Source organism: Carassius gibelio, chromosome A19 (assembly GCF_023724105.1).
Source record: "Carassius gibelio isolate Cgi1373 ecotype wild population from Czech Republic chromosome A19, carGib1.2-hapl.c, whole genome shotgun sequence".
NCBI classification, from domain to species: Eukaryota; Metazoa; Chordata; class Actinopteri; order Cypriniformes; family Cyprinidae; genus Carassius; species Carassius gibelio.
Genome location: NC_068389.1, coordinates 9,020,636 through 9,034,683, shown reverse-complemented (window position 1 = coordinate 9,034,683; position 14,048 = coordinate 9,020,636). Strand labels below are relative to the sequence as shown.

The 14,048-nt window shown below is 38.6% G+C and overlaps 1 pseudogene; it reads left to right on the top strand.

The window, feature by feature from the left end:
• The first annotated feature begins 704 nt into the window (after nucleotides 1-704).
• LOC127934955 (XK-related protein 8-like) lies at nucleotides 705-10,295 on the top strand (annotated as a pseudogene).
• The last annotated feature ends 3,753 nt before the right edge of the window (nucleotides 10,296-14,048 follow it).

Genomic DNA, 14,048 nt, shown 5'->3' with positions numbered 1-14,048 from the left:
TGTCTAAATTGTATTATTTGTTTTGTCTACCATGCTATGGAAAATTTTAAAGTATTTATATATATATATATATATATATATATAATATATGCTTTTCTTGTGACATGTTAATAATCTGTTATTGGGCTCATTTACAGGTCATTATTCTACACATTGTTTCTCTGTTTAAAGCGGTTGAATTTGCAAAGCTGAGAATGAACTTCAGTCCATCCCTTACATTTCTGGTCACCTTGAAATTTCCATCAAGCGTCTTGCTGTAAAACAGAGAAAACATTAAGGAATGCAATTAGTGACTATTTTATTTTTGAAATGGCACATTGTAAAAATTATCTACCACAAAAAATAATAATAATCAAACAAAATATGAGTCAGTGGACTAACTGGTTCATTTGGACGTGTTTGATGTATCTTCGTAAAAGACGTCCAAGACGCAGCTCAGCTCTCTGAAGTTTCTGACTGACAGATCCTCTGCACAGGTGAAATTTAAATGAATGAAATTTTATTTTGGAAAGCTTGATCCAGCTGCTGGAGGTGGTTTTCTTGAGCTTTGATGGCAGTTATGAATGGATCATTCATGCTTACATGAAGAAGTTTGTCAGCGTCCTCCATGCATTTCTTCATGTACTGCTCCTAAATGTCGCTTAAGCCTGCAGATCATATTTGCAAGTCTCGTGCTTGCCAGATTTCTGAAGGGATGGCTTTACATGAGTCTGAATCTGAGCGAGAGCAAAAGATCTGATAAGGGGAAGGATGATGGAAGCTACGAGGAGATGAACTCAGAGCCATTGTCTCTTCAAATGATGTCCATTTTCTCTCCATTGGCTCCGTGGCTGATGATCCGTGCGTTTTCCTGCATGATGGAGCACCATGGCACAAAGCAAGAGTGATAAAGAAGTGGCTCGAAGATCATTACATTGATATTTTGGATCTGTGGCCAGGCAACTCCCCGGATCTCAAACACCGAGAACCTGTGGTCAGTCTTCAGAAGATGAGTGGACAAACAGAAGCCCACAAAGTGTGATCAACTCTGAGAAATAAAAATGCATGTCAGAGCGAATTGCGGATATTATGAAGAACAAGGGTCAACATTGTAAATACTGACTCTCATTTATTTCTTATTATTTGCAATAAAAGCCTTTTACAACTTATATGCTTATTGTTTTTCAGTATACCGTAGAAACAGAAGAAAAATAATCTACAAATACTGAAGCAGCAAACTTCGCAAAACACAAAATGTATGTCCCTGCTAAAACTTTTGGCCATGACTGTATGTAGTTATGAGTAAATGATGAAGGTTTACTAGAGTACAACACTGCTCTCTGATGGTCAAACACAAATATACATTTCATCGAATCTTTTAAAACAACCCCAAAGCGCTTCACATAACTGCTAAAACAATAACTGATACGTCCAGACTTTATGAACATGTATTTGCAGTTAATTTTAGAATAGTATTTTTCTATGCATTTGGCATTTTCTACAAAATTATTTCGCAATTTCTGAATTAAAACAGTAGCTGGTCCTCACTGACTTTGATAGCGAGGGAAAAATACCTTAATGTCAGTGGGGACCAGCAACTGTCTTACATTCTTCAATATAACTTATATATTCAACAGAAGAAAGAAACTCATTCAGGTTTAAAAATAAGTTGAGAGTGAGTAAACGATGACAGAGTGTTCAATTTTGGGTGATCTTTGTATTTAATATTAACAAACAAACAAACAAAACACAAAGAGAAAAGAATCAATCACTGCTCTTGACTGAAGAACTTGAATTAGTTTGCTTCAATAAGAATCAATGTATAATTGATGTATATAGTGTATTTAGCATTTTGTTAATTCAATTAACTTCTTGAATGCTACTGCTAAAAACACCTAGAGTACCTGAAAAATAAAGCACTGTTTGTTTTATTTGGATATTATTTGTAGTTATAATGTGTATCTTTGTTCTCATTTTTTACTAACAAATATAAAATAATAACACGTCTTTTATTTTCGCCACTTTGGCCTAAATGTATTGTCTTTTTAATTTTATAATTTGTTATATTGTAATGCTTTGTTTTTAAATTAGGGAAATTATTTTAGCTGTACTGCTCAGACAACTGGCAAAATAGTAAAACCAACACGACAAAGAATCGTAATAAAATAATGAACTGTGATATGATATTTTTTTACCACCTCTAGCTGTAAGTAATAAATAATAAAAACACATTCCAAGTGGAGTGACCAGGACTGTGTTCGAACATGGCATCTCTATTGCCAAAGGTTGTTGGTTGGTTTTAGCAGGTCTTCCAGCCTCGCTATAGCAGGTTTGACCATTTCTTTAGCTAGTCAGGCTGGGAGAACAGTTGACACACCAGCTAAATTCATCTTGGTCAGGCTGGGAGACCTGCTAGACTATCTCAATCCAGATCGGTGCAGTTTAAACCAGCTAAACTAGCTAATTGGCATAGACTGGTTTTGCCTGGGACTTTATTTATTTTTTCTCCAGTGTGGCTAAAATACAAAGCTATCATAGTCATCTGGATACCTCAGAAAAAATATTACGGTATTGTTTTAAAACCATGGTATTACTATTGTGCCATGTACATTCTTTCCATAGGCACATTTCAGCTATATTGCAGGGGTTTTGCATGTGGTGGCGAGAGAGCTGTGGGTCTGAGCTTGCAGTTTATCTGACCCATGACATCAGCATGCTGTGGCTCATTGAGATTTTCTGTGAGAGCACACCACATCATGCTGCAAAGTAACCATGCAAGACTGGACCAGTGTGGGTCACCACTTATGTTCTAATGATGCTCATAACCTTATAACATGAAAACAAAACAAACTATGCAAAACTTCCTCCAAATAATGTTCTGTTTCCTCTTGAAAGTTTGTGGTAAAAAGCATTTCCTCAATTTTTTTACCACAAAGTGTCAAGAGGAAACCGCATTAATTGGAGGAAGTTTCTTCTGTTTCTTCTGCTCGTTCCGAGATGCAAGTAATTTATTATGTAGGAAAATTATTATATTCAGTTGCTTCTCCTGCTTTTCTTAGTGATGCATAATGCCAGTTTATCAGGAAGTGTCGATTTTGTTATCTTTGACTCGTTGGATGGAAACAGTGCTTGTTCACAAATGTTATTTGCAATATTCCTATTTTGTGTTAATGAAGACTGTGAACGACAAAGGCAGAAAAATGAATGAGATCAAGATGGAGATGCTAAAACTGTTCTCAAAACTCTGTCAGTTTGATAAAACCTAGAATATAAATGAACTGCGGACGGCAGATCCTTTTCCTATTTAGCACCTAAACTGGAATAATATCCTACCAAACATTGTTCGGGAGGCAGACACACTCTTGAAGTTTAAATCTAGATTAAAGACCCATCTCTTGAACCTGGCTTACACACACAACACACTAATACAGTTCTAATATCGAAATCCGTTAAAGGATTTTAGGCTGCATTAGGTAAACCAGAACTGGAAACACTTCCCATAACACACAATGTACTTGCTACAACGTTAGAAGAATGGCATCTACACAAATATTAGTCTTTATTAGTCTTAGTTTCTCTCTGGCTTGCTTAGTTGGGGACACTTCACTTACAGTGATATTATTGACTTGTATTATTTATTTGTACTGGCTACTGTATACAGGCCACCAGGGCACCATACAGACTTTATTAAAGAGTTTGGTGATTTTACATCCGAGTTAGTTCTGGCTGCAGATAAAGTTTTAATAGTTGGTGATTTTAATATCCATGTCGATAATGTAAAAGATGCATTAGGATCAGCATTTATAGACATTCTGAACTCTATTGGGGTTAGACAACATGTTTCAGGACCTACTCATTGTCGAAATCATACTCTAGATTTAATACTGTCACATGGAATCGATGTTGATAGTGTTGAAATTATTCAGCCAGGTGATAATATCTCAGATCATTATTTAGTTCTGTGCAAACTTCATATAGCCAAAATTGTAAATTCTACTTCTTGTTACAAGTATCGAAGAACCATCACTTCTACCACAAAAGACTGCTTTTTAAGTTATCGTCCTGATGTATCCGAATTCCTTAGCATATCCAAAACCTCAGAACAACTTGATGATGTAACAGAAACTATGGACTCTCTCTTGTCTAGCACTTTAAATACAGTTGCTCCTTTACGCTTAAGGAAGGTTAAGGAAGACAGTTTGACACCATGGTATAATGAGCATACTCGCACCCTAAAGAGAGCAGCCAGAAAAATGGAGCGCAGCTGGAGGAAAACAAAACTAGAGGTATTTCGTATTGCTTGGCGGGAAAGTAGCATATCCTACAGAAAAGCATTAAAAACTGCTAGATCTGATTACTTTTCTTCTCTTTTAGAAGAAAACAAACATAACCCCAGGTATTTATTCAATACAGTGGCTTAAATAATGAAAAATAAAGCCTCGACAAGTGTTGACATTTCCCAACACCACAACAGTAATGAATTTATGAACTACTTTACTTCTAAAATCGATACTATTAGAGATAAAATTGCAACCATTCAGCTGTCAGCTACCGTATCACATCAGACAGTGCACTATAGACCCCTGAGGAACAGTTCCACTCATTCTCTACTATAGGAGAGGAAGAATTGTATAAACTTGTTAAATCATCTAAACCAACAACATGTATGTTAGACCCTATACCATCTAAGCTCCTAAAAGAGGTGCTTCCAGAAGTCATAGGTCCTGTTCTGACTATTATTAATTCCTCATTGTCATTAGGATATGTCCCCAAAACCTTCAAACTGGCTGTTATTAAGCCTCTCATAAAAAACCCACAACTTGACCCCAAAGAACTTGTTAATTATAGACCAATCTCGAATCTCCCTTTTCTGTCCAAGATACTAGAAAAGGTGGTATCCTCACAATTATATTCCTTCTTAGAGAAAAATGGTATATGTGAGGATTTCCAGTCAGGATTTAGACCGTATCATAGTACTGAGACTGCTCTCCTTAGAGTTACAAATGATCTGCTCTTATCATCTGATCGTGGGTGTATCTCTCTATTAGTTTTATTGGATCTTAGTGCTGCGTTTGACACAATTGACCACAGCATTCTTTTGCATAGACTTGAACACTTTGTTGGCATCAGTGGAAGTGCATTAGCATGGTTTAAATCGTACTTATATGACCTCCATCAGTTCGTAGCAGTGAATGAAGATGTATCATATCGATCACAAGTGCAGTATGGAGTACCTCAAGGCTCAGTACTAGGGCCGCTACTCTTCATGCTTTATATGTTACCCTTGGGAGATATCATCAGGAAACATGGTGTTAGCTTTCACTGTTATGCTGATGATACTCAGCTCTATATTTCCTCGCAGCCCGGTGAAACACACCAATTTGAAAAACTAATGGAATGCATAGTCGAAAAATTGGATGACGAGTAATTTCTTACTGCTAAATTCAGACAAAAAGAGGTGTTAATTATAGGGCCTAAAAACTCTGCTTGTAATAACCTAGAACACTGTCTAAGACTTGATGGTTGCACTGTCAATTCTTCGTCATCAGTTAGGAACCTAGGTGTGCTACTTGAATGCAATCTTTCCTTAGTAAGCCACGTTTCTAGCATTTGTAAAACTGCATTTTTCCATCTCAAAAATATATCTAAATTACGGCCTATGCTCCCAATGTCAAATGCAGAAATGTTAATCCATGCATTTATGACCTCAAGGTTAGACTATTGTAATGCTTTATTGGGTGGTTGTTCTGCACACTTAGTAAACAAACTACAGCTAGTTCAAAATGCAGCAGCAAGAGTTCTTACTAGAACCAGGAAGTATGACCATATTAGCCCGGTCCTGTCATCGCTGCACTGGCTCCCTATCAAACATCGTATAGATTTTAAAATATTGCTTATTACTTATAAAGCCCTGAATGGTTTAGCACCTCAGTATTTGAATGAGCTCCTTTTACATTATACTCCTCTACGTCCGCTATGTTCTCAAAACTCAGGCAATTTGATAATACCTAGAATATCAAAATCAACTGCGGGTGGCAGATCCTTTTCCTCTTTGGCGCCTAAACTCTGGAATAACTTACCTAACATTGTTCGGGAGGCAGACACACTCTTGCAGTTTAAATCTAGATTAAATACCCATCTCTTTAACCTGGCTTACACATAACATACTAATACGCTTTTAATATCCAAATCCGTTAAAGGATTTTTAGGCTGCATTAATTATGTAAACTGGAACCGGAAACACTTCACATAACACCGTACTGTCTACATCATTAGAAGAATGGCATCTACGCTAATATTTGTCTGTTTCTCTCTTGTTCCGAGGTCAACCTGGACACCAGATCCAGTCTGTATCCAGATCAGAGGGTCACTGCAGTCGCCCGGATCCAGTACGTATCCAGACCAGATGGTGGATCAGCACCTAGAAAGGACCTCTACTGCCCTGAAAGACAGCGGAGACCAGGACAACTAGAGCCCCAGATACAGATCCCCTGTAAAGACCTTGTCTCAGAGGACCACCAGGACAAGACCACAGGAAACAGATGATTCTTCTGTACAATCTGACTTTGCTGCAGCCTGGAATTGAACTACTGGTTTCGTCTGGTCAGAGGAGAACTGGCCCCCCAACTGAGCCTGGTTTCCCCTCAAGGTTTTTTTCTCCATTCTGTCACCGATGGAGTTTCGGTTCCTTGACGCTGTCGCCTCTGGCTTGCTTAGTTGGGGTCACTTCATCTACAGCGATATCGTTGACTTGATTGCAAATAAATGCACAGACACTATTTAAACTGAACAGAGATGACATCACTGAATTCAATGATGAACTGCCTTTAACTATCATTTTGCATTATTGAGACACTGTTTTCCAAATGAATGTTGTTCAGTGCTTTGACGCAATGTATTTTGTTTAAAGCACTATATAAATAAAGGTGATTGATTGATTGATTGATTGACTTGATGGCAAATGATTACACAGATACTAATTAAAGTGAACTGAACTGGATGATGACATCACTGAATTCAATGATGGACTGCCTTTAACTGTCATTGTGCATTATTGACACGCTGTTTTCCTAATTGATGTTGTTCAGTTGCTTTGGCACAAACTGTTTTGTTTAAAGCGCTATATAAATAAAGGTGACTTGACTTACCTGACATAGAGGAGACACAAATATCCATGTCCAGCTTAAAATGGACCTGACTAGCACAAAAAGAATGAAGAAAGTAACCTGACAGGCTTCAGTGGTGTGGAAACTTATAAAAGAGTTAGGCCTAGTACATGTACCTTAAATGAACATACTTTCCAGAAGGCCAACATTTCAATTATTTTTTTTTTATTGGTTTTCTGAAGTATTCTAATTTGTTTAGATGGTGAATTGTTGGGTTTTTGTTAAATGTGAGCCAAAATCATCACAATGAAAAGAACCAAAGACTTAAACTACTTCAGTGTGTGTGCATTGAATTTATTTAATACACGAGTTTCACAATTTGAGTTGAATTACTGAAATTAACTTTTCCATGACATTCTAAATTATTGAGATGCACCTGTACATATTATTCGACCCCTCACTTAGTTTATTCCAAGATAGACTATTTCTTCACATTTAAATCAGCCCTTCATATTGTTAAAAGATTTGAAGTAGATTAAAAAGTTTGTAGACCAACTTTAAAATAAAAAAACCTAGCTAGAAAGCTATAAAAAGTTTTAAAAGCTTGCAGTCTGAAAGTTTTCAGTTTAAAGTAATTTGAAAGTTAAAATATTTAAGATTAAAGTTTCAATGTTTTCAAGGCAATATGCTTTCCGAAAAACAGATAAGCTGTTTCAATTAGGACTAGGATGTTGCTAACATGTTTTATTATAATTAGCATGTTACTATCACGGGGTTAGCCTTGTTTAGCATGATTAGCAAGCTACTCGCATTTTGTTAGCATGATTAGCAAGCTGCTAGCATGTTTTGGTATGTTTCTATGCTAATCTAGCTAAAAGCAGTTTATTCAGTATAAAAATAGCTAAAAACCAGCTAAGGCAGGCTAGCCTGCTAAACAAAAAGGGTCCACCAGCTTGGGAGACCAGCCTAAGCCCCCAAACAGCTTACGCTGGTTAGAGCTTTTTTTTTTTTTTATTTTTTTTTATAGATAGTTGTTAAAGGGTTAGTTCACCGAAAAATTTAAATTATGTCATCAATGAATCACCCTCATATCGTTCCTAACCTGTAAGACCTCCATTCATCATCGGAACACAGTTTAAGATATTTTAGATTTAGTCAGAGAGCTCTCAGTCCCTCTATTAAAAATGCATGTATGGTATACTGTCCATGTCCAGAAAGGTAAGAAAAACATCATCAAAGTAGTCCAGGTGAAAAAGCTGCATGGAGAGTGAAGAACACGGGGGCTGTGCAGGTGTGAAATCGCTCAAGTCTGATCGCTAAGCCCAGAGAATTCGCCGTTACTGGGAGGGGAGAAAGATGAGAGCGGTAGATTCAGAGCACCCTTTTATGAAGAAGGGAGTCCTTTATTCAAAACAAGGGCAGACTTCTTTCTCAGTGACAGCAGCCAGTCAGCGATACAGAATCATTGGTTAAAGATTTCTATTATGATCTGCCTAGAAGGATTTAGCCACTCGATGTAATGATCCTCACTTGTAAAACACGGTGGAGAGCAAACATGCGAGTTTTGTGCTAACATAAGATCACTCAGAATGAGTTGCTTAGCTCCCTGACTCCACTGTTTCTCTCTCCAAGATTGCTGAGAGAGAAGAAATGGGAGAGCGGGGCTGTCTTCTTTGAAGAAGGCGGATCGCAAGTGGGGAAGATCGAGACTCATGCTCTCAGTGAGAATATCTGTCTAGGTGAGCGTGTGGCACTCACTGCCCTTCTGCATCATGGAGGGTTTCCTGCATGAGCCGCACTGGTAGGGCGACTGTCACGTTACGAGGCGCTTGAAACGACGAGAGAGAACCAATTGCAGGTAAGTATGATTTATTCAAGGGATAATCCAAAAGGGTAAACAGTCCAGGCAGGGTGAAAACCAGAAGATCCAAACATAACATAAACAAGACACGAATACTAGACAAGACAAGGCAAGGCAAGGCAAGGCAAGGCAAGGCAAGGCAAGGCAAGGCAAGGCAAGGCAAGGCAAGGCAAGGCAAGGCAAGGCAAGGCAAGGCAAGGCAAGGCAAGGCAAGAATGACGGACATGAATTATCATAAGACACTTGACATTAAACAAGGACTCCGTAACATAGACTAAGACAGACTGGGTATTTATACACAGAAGGATAATTGGGAAACAGGAGACAGGTGGGGTGAACAATCAATTACGTAACAAGGAGGAAGGTGACCATATAAGGGAACAGGAAGTGATCTGGGACAGACACCGTGAGAAGGAGGACATCTAGTGGAACCCCGGGGAACAACAACCCAGACACTGTGACAGCGACATTCGGAAAAACGTCACTAGGAAAATTGGCAGGGGATGTGCTTAGAGCTTCGAGGACGCCGAGTCTGCTTCATTCTGTTGTGAGGCGTATCAATGACGAGCTGCTTCAAGTTTTGTGGATCAGCAAAGAGATGATCGTTGTTGCTGAAGGAGAAGAAATCTGAGGATCCTATGCCAGAATGCCTGCTTGTATAGCCAGATGGACCCACCCATATTGGTGGGTTCTGGTGGGCTGCATTGCTATAGGCTTGGGCAATAGTTCTGATTCACCGTTGGTTTGTTTTATTTCACTGCAAGAAAGGCATTTTTCCCATAGAATCTAGCGATGCAGTACAAGTGGAGTATTGAAAGGGAACTGAAATGCGACACTGATGTCCTGCAGATGTGAGTGTGGGCACTTCCACTACATCTATAGCGTGGATTGTGGTGGATTATCATCAGTCACTTTGTTCATTTCTGCCTGACAAGGACAATCAATGTCTTAGGTGGTCTACTTCTTCTGGAACCTTTTTCTGATTGGCCCATGTGTGCCTGCGGTTGCTCTCTTTGCCTCTGTGTTGCCCTGCTACATCGCTGCTCACTTCCTTTCTCTGTGGCCCATCTTTGTAACAAGGGCTTGATTGCAGGGCACTAATTTAATGGACAGCCCTAGAGGGGAATGGCACATCTGGTACTTCAGCTGGTTCAATGTGGCTGAAGGACACACAAGAGGCAGAAGTCTGATCTACCACACATTTTTAATCAGAGACACCAGCATCCTGTTGGCCACTTGATGGTTGTTACCCTGATGGAGAGAGGACCCAGTTGTACTCCTTCATTCTGATAAACTGTGGAGGCCAAAACTCTTTGGCTAGAGCTATTTGGTTACCAAATTTCTTCTAAATCTATTTTGAGTTCCACAGGGGAAAGTAAGTCATACAAGTTTGGAACAACATGAGGGTGAGTAAATGATGACGCAAGTATTGTTTTTGGGCGAACTATCCCTTTAAAAGATTTGAGTTTAATTTTATTAGGGTTCATCTTCTCCATTATTGTAAGCACAAATGTTTGATACTAGAAAATCATGTAGTATGGTAACATTACCCCCCAAAAAGTGCATTTTCCCTGTGCTACTGTATATTCCTGTATTTGGTGTTTGAGGCTGTAGTTTCATTTTGATGTCAAATGCATGGAAATCATCATGAGTCTGGAGAGTTAGATATTGGTTATCTCTATCAAGAGCGTTTTCTAGCGCTTGCTAATACATCTTGGGTTATGATGACACTGTTGAGTAATAAGGGGACTTCTGACATTCAGTGTCTTTTATGTGGGTTATTTGTGCTTCCCTGTTTATTTGTTCTCTTTGTAGCTTCCATGTAAGTATTGAACTTTGGTGCAAAATTGTGCAGCTTATTGAGGAGAGGTCTGATAATACTTTCCTGAAGACTTATTGATGATTTTTACCTGGTGAATGATAATAAACAGTAATAATGAAGAAATGCCATAGATTTACACTCATAGAGGGTTTTTAGACCAAGTCACATCTAGAGACAGGAGTGGGCCACTCTTGGGCCAGTAAAAAAACAACAACACTCAGAACACCCTAGAAATGCCCTGAAAACCAAGCAAAACACCCTAGCATAACAAGGCCACCCACTCTATTGTAAACTAAATGTTAATAGAAATAGATGCTATTTAAGAGAAAATATAAGTATTTTCTTAGCGATATGCTATTTACACAAAGTAATTTACATTATGAAAAAATAGGGCTTATTTTCTTCACACTAAGTGTAAATAAGAAGCTATTTAGTGCAAATAGTGGCAGATATCTGTACCTCAATATTGTAAACATTGTATTGTACATTATAAAACAGTATGCAGTAATAATAGCCTCTGCCGACAAGGCGGGTGTAAATAGACACTCTTTAATGTTACTTTAATGCACTCAACAAATTTTGTTTCAGGGCTCGGTTTTTTCATTGGACTTTTTTTATTATTCAGAAGTCAACAGAATTGATTTACATTTGTACATTTTATGTATTTTATGTCTTTTATGCAAAGTGAAGTACATGGCATTCAAAGTATACATTTTAGTAATTCATTTTCATTTTTAGCTGAGAATCGTGTCTACCACTTGAGGCTTTTTCTTTTTCCAGAATATTGAACTTTATATTTCGAAATTAAAGGTGCTGTAGGGAACTTTCGTAAAAAAAAAAAATATTTTTTACATATTTGTTAAACCTGCCATTATGTCCTGACAGTAGAATATGAGACAGATAATTTGTGAAAAAAATCAAGCTCCTCTGGCTCCTCCCAGTGGTCCTATTGCCATTTGCAGGAATACATCGCTCCCGGTAAAAAACAACCAATCAGAGCTGCGGTCCGTAACTTTGTTTGTGTTCAAAATGTAGAAAAATGTATAGAATAAGCGAGTATATCATGAATCCATTTTCCAAACCGTGTTTTTAGCTTGTCCTGAATCACTAGGGTACACCTATAATAAGTGTTTATATTCGGACTATTTTAGATTGCTTCGGGGGTACCGCTGCGGAGTAACCCAGTACCTTTGTGATTCTTCATAGACATAAACAGAGAGAAGTAGTTCCGGCTACGATGTTCTTCCGCAAGATGCAAGCAGTTCTGTTTATTAACCGATAGAGCATCAAAAGTTCCCTACCGCAGCTTTAAGCAATTATTTGGAATTTCCCCTGATCTCTATTAAATATGTTCTATAACTTTGTTTATCACTCTTGAAATGACCTGTACACTAAATAATCTAACCCTCATACTTGCATAACAATAGCAGTCTATTTATTTAGTGGTCCAAGTTGAAGCCAGTATGTATATTAATGACAATGGGACAAATATAGTTTAACACACCAAAGTTCTCAAACAAAAACTTTATTTTTTTTTTCTTGGCCAAAACAGCTTTTTACCAATACAGCATACTTGTCTTTTAAGATCATAATCACTTTTCAGCTTTTTACAATCCTAGCATGATACTTCAATAAGCTTTGAAGTCATGCTTTTTGATCACACCATCCTGTTCTGCCATGACACACTGCCTTAAGGAGAGGTAAAGTAGGTGCAGAAGACCTCCCTCACATTACAGGCCTCTGTTGACGCCCTGTTTCCTCCCATGTTTCTTACTGGTGCCATGTGTCTCCCCACCTGCTCTGCCTCATCCAGCAATCTCTGGTTTTTGCTGGGGACAAGCAGGAAATTGTGAAGGATGCATGCAGCCAGCACAAGTGTGTCCAAATTTTTTGGTTGCAGGTTGATTCTGTTAAGAAATATTCTCCACCTGGAGGACAGAATGCCAAAAGCATTTTCAACCACCATCCTTGCTCTTGAAAGTCTGTAGTTGAAAATCCTCTTTTTGTAACTGAGGTTTGCTCTGGGGGAAGGTCTCATCAAGAATGGTTTGAGTTGGAAAGCTGCGTCACCAACCATGACGAATGGCACATCACCCAGGTGGGCAGCACCAGGTAGAGAGGTACTGGGTGGCACATGCAATGTGTTGGTATCCATTCCCCTCCCCAAATCCGAACTGGCACACTACCATTGCAGGTTCTTCCGAAGTCCCCTACTTGAATGAATTGGAACCTGTAGTCAGCATCCACAAGTGCCAAAAGCACTATGGAGAAGGTCTTCTTGTAATTGAAGAACTGACTTCCAGACAGTGGTGGTGCTTGTATTATTATATGTTTGCCTGTCTATTGCTCCCAAACAATTTGGGAAATTCCATTTTTCACAGAATCCTTGGGCCACCTCTTTCCAAGTGTCTTGTGTTGGCATGGGTAGGAACCTCTCCATCATCACCTTTTCAATGGCTGCACACACCATATGGACAGAGTTCATGACAGTTGCATGCCCTAGGTGATAGCTGAATGCTAAGCTGACCATTGAATCTCCAGAAGCCAAGTACACTGTAAAAAAGAATTTGTTGAGTCAACTAAAAATATTTTGTTACCCCGCTGCCTAAAATTTTTTTGTTATCTTGACCAAAAATTTCTTGTTGAAACAACTTCAAATTAGAGTGGAGTACGTGTGCTATCTGGGTTGTCTGTGGATGTACAAGCAGCATTCAAAAATGTCAGGTAAATGGGGAAAGTATGGAAAGAAGTATCGCAAAGAATGGGAGACAGAGAAAGGATTAAAGGAGTGGATTCGAAGTGTTCCAAATGATGATAGAATAGCGTTCTGCAAATATTGCAAATGTGAAGTAAGAGCTCACCGCGGTGATCTGGTAGCTCATGCTGCGACTGAAAAACATAAAAAAAATAAATAAAAATGCGGCTCCTTTCTCAAATGCCAGAACATTATTTGACACAGGCAGTTCCTTTCTAAGAAATAATGCACCTGAGATTGTGTATTAAAAAAAAAAAAAGTGTGTGATATTATAATTTGGGTAAGACAAAAGGCGAATACTTTAAACTTAAACTTAGATAAATTTATTTTAAGGCCCTTTGTGGGAATCCAGCCGTTGTCTAATCTGATTGGACACTGAAAAATTGGGCTAGTTTTCATTCCATTTGGGCGGGTTTTGAGTTGCCATTGGGCTGGAAATATTTCTGGGACCTGGCAACCCTGGTGAGTTGGCACCGCATGGAGGACGGAATAAAACCTTGTCGCAGCCGTAATGCGCCACACACG